A 6000-nucleotide genomic window follows, 5' to 3' on the forward strand; every position below is an offset into this window, starting at 1 on the left:
TCATCACAATGCTCCATAACCCCTGTCATCACAATGCTCCATGACCTTTGTCATTGCAATGCTACATGCCATTGTCATCACAATGCTCCATGCCCTTATCATCACAATGCTCCATGACCCTTGTTCAAAATGCTACATGCCTGTGAAATCACAAAGCTCCACGCCTCCTGTCATCACAAATCTCCATGACTCTTGTCATCACAATGCTTCATGGCCCCTGTCATTCAAAATGCCATAGGACCACTGTCATCAAAATGTGCCATGGCCCTTGTCATCACAATGCCCCGTGACCCCTGTCATCACAATGTTCCCGGGCCTTTGTTATCACAATTCTCCATGACCCCTGTAATCACAGTGCTCCATGACAACGTTCATCACATTGTTCCAGGACCACTGTCATCATAATGTCACATGAGCCCTGTCATCACAATGCTCCATGGCCCTTGTCATCACAATGCTCCATGATCCTTGTAATCAAAATGCTCCTTGACCCTTTCATCACAATGTTACAGTACCCTTTTCTTCACAATGCTCCATGCCGCTGGTCACCACAATGCTCCATGACCTCTGTCATCACAATGCTCCATCTCCCTTGTCATTAAAATGCTCCATGGCCCCTGTCATCACAATGCTGCATGATCCTTATAATCTCAATGCTCCATGGTCCTCGTCATCACAAATCTCCACACATTTGTCATCACAATGCTCCATGACCCCTGTCATCCCAATGCTCCATAGCACTTTTCATCACAATGCTACATGACCACTTTTATCACAATGTTCCATGACCACTTTCATCACAATGCTCCATGAACACTTTCATCACAATGCCCCATGACCCCTGTCATCAAAATGCTCCATGGCCCTTGTCACCACAACGCTCCAGGACACGTCATCACAATTCTCCTTGGCCCTTGTCATCACAGTGCTCCATGGCGCTTGTCATCACAATGATCCAGAGCCTTAGTGCTTGAGTTGGGAGTAGTATCATTGACTCAGTTAGGGACACTGTCATTGCCTGAATAGGGAGTAGTGTCAGAGCCTTCGTTAGGGACAGCGCCAGGGCGAGTTGGGAGTAGTGCCAGTGCCTTAGTTAGGGACAGCGCCAGTGCTTGCGTTGGGAGTAGTGTCAGGGTCATAGGTAGGGACAGTGTCAGTGGCTGAGATGGGAATAGTGTCAGGGCCTTAGTTACGGACATAGTGCCTAAGTTGGGATTTTTGTCAGGGTCTTTATTATGGACAGTGTCAGGGCCTGAGTTAAGAGTAGTGTCAAGGCCTTAATTTGGAAGAGTGTCAGTGTCTCAGTTTGGAGTAGTGTCAGACCCTTACTTAGGAACAGCGTCAGTGCCTAAGTTGGGAGGAGTGACATGGCCTAAGTTATGGACAGTGTCAGGGTCTGAGTTAGGAATAGTCTCAGGACCTTTGTTAGGGACAGTGTCAGTGGCTGTGTTAGGAATAGTGTCCGGGCCTAAGTTAGGAGTAGTCTGAGACCGGTAGTTAGGAACAGTGTCAGGGCCTGAGTTGTGAGTAGTTTCAGGGCCTTAGTTAGAGAAAGTGTCAGTGCCGGAGTTGGGATTTATGTCAGGGCCTTAGTTAGGGACAGTGTCAGTGCCTGAGTTGGGAGTAGTGTCAGGGCCTAGTTAGGGACAGTGTCAGTGTCTGAGTTGGGAGTAGTGTCAGGGCATTAGGGACAGTGTCAGTGGCTGAGATGGGAGTAGTGTCAGGGTCATAGTTAGGGAGAGTGTCAGTGCCTGAGTTGGGAATAGTCTCAGGGTCTTTTTTGGGGACAGCATCAGGGCATGAGTTAAAAGTAGTGTCAAGGCCTTAGTTAGGGAGAGTGTCAGTGCCTGTGTTGGGAGTAGTATCAGGCCCTTCGTTAGGGACAGTGTCAGGGTCTGAGGTAGAAGTAGTCTCAGGGCCTTAGTTAGGTAGCGTGTCAGTGCCTAAGTAAGTAGTAATGGGAGGGCCTTAGTTAGGGACAGTGTCAATGCCTGTGTTGGGAGTAGTGTCAGAGCCTTAGTTAGGGACAGCGTCAGTGCCTGAGTTGGGAGTAGTGTCAGGGCCTAGTTAGGGCCAGTGTCAGTGCCTGAGTCAGGAGTAGAGTCAGGGCCTAAGTTAGGGACAGTGTCATTGCTTGAGATAGGAGTAGTGTCAGGGCCTTAGTTAGGAGTAGCATCAGTGCCTTCGTTAGGTATTGTATCAGCGCCTCAGTTAGGAATAGATTCAGGGCCTTATTTAGGGACAGTGTTAGTGCCTGAGTTAGGAGTTGTGTCGGCCTTAGTTAGGCACCTTTTCAGGGCCTGAGTTAGGAGTAATGTCAGGGCCTTCCTTAAGTATTGTGTCAGTGCCTGAGTTAGGAATAGTGTCAGGGCCTTAGTTAGGGACATTGTCAGGGCATGATTTAGGAGTTGTGTTAGGGCGTGAGCTATGAATCGTGTCAGGGCCTTAGTTAGTGACAGTGTCAGTGCTGAGTTTGGAGTAGTATCAGGGCCTTAGTTAGAGACAGTGTCAGGGCATGAATTAGGTGCATGTCAGGGCCTTACTTAGGGACAGTGCCAGTGCCTGATTTAGGAGTAGTGTCAGAGGCTTTGTTAGGGACAGTGTCAGGGCCTGAGTTAAGAGTAGTGTCACAGCTTTAGTTAGGACCAGTGTCAGGGCCTTAGTTAAGTCCAACATCAGCGCCTATGATAGGAATCAGATCAGGACCTGTGTTACAGGTAATGTCAGGGCCTTATTTAAGAACAGTGTCAGGGCCTGAGTCCTAACGTACTCCTTACTCTCCTCACTGAGGACTTTTGAAACTGCTGCTAATTCAGGCCCTGATAATGTCCCTAACTAAGGCCCTGACACTTTCCCTGGCTAAGGCCCTGAACTTTTCCTAAGTCAGGCCCTGATACTGTCCCTAACAATGGCCCTGACACTACACCTAACTGAGGCCCCGACATGATACCTAACAAAGGCTTTGTTGCTAGTCCAAACTAATGCCCTAACATTGGTCCTAAGTAAGGCCTTGACACTAATCCTAACTCAGGCCCTAAAACTGTCCCTAACTAAGGCCCTGATAGTATGCCTAACTCAGGCCCTCATACGATTCCTAACAATGGCTCTGATGCTAGTCCAAACTAAGGCCCTGAAACTGGTCCTAAATAAGGCCTTGACACGAATCCTAACTCAGGCCCTAGCACTTTCCCTAACTAGGTCTCAGACAGTACACCTAACTCAGACCCTGACACTGTCCCTAAGCAAGGCCCTGACACTACTCCTAACTCAGTCCCTTACACTGTACCTAACAAAGTCTCTGATGCTAGGCCTAACTCACGCCATGAAACCGTCTGTAACTAAGGCCCTGCTGCCATCACTATCAAAAGTCCTGACATTATCCTGAGCTAATATCCTGACCTATGTCTTTCCAAGTTCCTGAAACTGTCCCAAGTCAGCCCTGACGCTGTCCCTAAGTGAAGCCCTGAAGCTTTCCCTAACTAACTCAAGCCCTGATGCTGTGACTAACTCAGACCCTGATCATGTATTTAACTAAACCCTAAGGCTGATCCAACAGAGGCCGTGATGCTTCTCCTAAATCATGCCCCGATAGTGTCCCCCACTAAGTGTCTGAGGCTAGGCCTCACTCAGACCCTAACACTCTCCCTAAGTCAGGCTCTGATGCTGTCCCTACCTGAAGCCCTAACCCTGGTTATGAATAATGCCCTGAGAGTCTCAGTAACAAAGGTCTTCACACTATCCTTAGGTCATTTCCTGACACTATCCCTAGATGTTAAACTGACACGGTCACTAGCTAATGTCCTGCTTCTTATGCTAACTGAAGCCCTTGGGCTGTGCCTACCTCAGGCACTGCATTTAGTCCCAAGACCATGAAACTGTCCCGAACTAAGGCCTAGATGCTCGCCCTACATCCGGCCCTGACACTGTCCCTAACTAAGGCCCTAACACTATTGCTAACTGAGGATCTGACACTGGACCTATCAGAGGCCCGCTACTCCTAACTAACGCCTTGAAACTTTCCCTAACGTAGGCGCTGCTACCATCAATATCTAAAGTCCTGACATTATCCTGAGCTAATATCCTGACCCATGTCTTACCAAGGTCCTGAAACTCTCCCAAAGTTAGCCCTGACACTCTCCCTAAGTGAGTCCCTGAACCTGTCCCTCACAGAGGTCCTGATAATGTCTTTAACTAAACTCTAATGCTGATCTTACAGAGACCCTTATGTTGATCTTATGTCATGCCCTGACGCTGTCCATAGCTAAGGCCCTGACTCTAGGCATCACTCAGGCCCTGTCGCCCTCCCTAAGTCAGGCTAAGACTCTGTCCCTACCTGAAGCCCTGACGCTGGGCCTAAATTAGGCACTGATGCTCTAATTAGCTATGGTCTTGACACTATCCTTAGGTCATTTCCTGACACTATCCCTAGATCATAACCTAAACTTGTCTTTAGCTATTGTCGAGCCTCTTATGCTAACTAAATCCCTGATGCTGTCTCTAACTAAGAGCCTGAAATTAGTCCCGCGGCCCTCATCCTGTCCCTAACTGAGGTTGGAGGCTCATCCTAACTGAGGCGCTGACACTGTCCCAAACTAAAATCCTGACACTACACCTAACTCAGTCCCTGACACTGTAGTTTACAAGGGCTCTGATGCTAGTCCTACCTCAGGCCCTGACGCTGTCTCTAAGTAAGGCTGAGAATTTGCCCCTAATATAGGCCCTGCTGTCAGCAATAACTAAAAACTGGACACTAGCCTGAGTTAATATCCTGACATATTTCTAACCCAGGTCCTGACACTGTCCCTAAGAAAGCCCTGTCGCTGTCCCTATGTTAAGAACTGAGGCTGTCCCTAACTCAGGCCCTGAAGCTTTCCCTAACTGAGGCCTTGAAGCTGTGACTAAGTCAGTCCCTGATCATATCTGTAACAAAGACGCTAAGGCTGATCCAACAGAGGCGCTGATTCTGTTCCTAAGTCATGCTCTGACAGTGTCCTCAGCTAAGGGCCTGACGCAAGGCGTCACTCAGGCCCTGTCGCTCTCCCTAATTCAGGTTCTGATGCTGTCCCTACTTGAAGCCCTGACACTGGTTCTATATAAGGATCAGATACTCTCAGCAACTAAGGTTTTGACACTATGCTTAGGTCCTTTCCTGACACTATCTCTAGACCAAAACCTGACTCTGTCCCTAGCAAATGTCGTGCCTCTTATGCTAACTACAGCCCTGCTGCTGTCCTGAAATAAGGGCCAAAAATTGCTGTCGAGGCTGTGACCCTGTCTGTACCTAAGCCCTCGATGTTCGTCCTAATTCAGGGCCTGACACTGTCCCTAACTATGGCCCTGACAGTACGCCTAACTCAGGCCCTCATACGATTCCTAACAATGGCTCTGATGCTAGTCCAAACTAAGGCCCTGAAATTGGTCATAAATAAGGCCTTGACATGAATCGTAACTCAGGCCCTAGCACTGTCCCTAACTAGGTCTCTGACAGTACACCTAACTCAGACCCTGACACTGTCCCTAAGCAAGGCCCTGACACTTCTCCTAACTCAGTCCCTTACACTGTACCTAACAAAGTCACTGATGCTAGGCCTAACTCAGGCCCTGAAACTGTCTGTAACTAAGGCCCTGCTGCCATCAGCATGTAAAGTCCTGACATTATCCTGAGCTAATATCCTGACCTATGTCTTTCCAAGGTCCTGAAACTGTCCCAAAGTAAGCCCTGACGCTGTCCGTAAGTGAAGACCTGAGGCTGTCCCTAACTCAGGCCCTGAAGCTTTCCTTAACTGAAGCCTTGAAACTGTGACTAACTCAGGCCCTGATCATGTATTTCACGAAGACCTTAGTGCTGATCCAGCAAAGACGCTGATGCTGCTCCAAAGTCATGCCCTGACAGTCTGCCCAGCAAAGGGCCTGACGCTAGGCCCCACTCAGGCCCTGTCGCTCTCCCGAAGTCAGGCCCTGACACTGTCACTAACTAAGGCCCTGACTCTACTCCTAACT

This window comes from Balaenoptera physalus (assembly GCF_965194825.1).
Source record: "Balaenoptera physalus genome assembly, contig: HAP1_SCAFFOLD_721, whole genome shotgun sequence".
Lineage (NCBI taxonomy): Eukaryota > Metazoa > Chordata > Mammalia > Artiodactyla > Balaenopteridae > Balaenoptera > Balaenoptera physalus.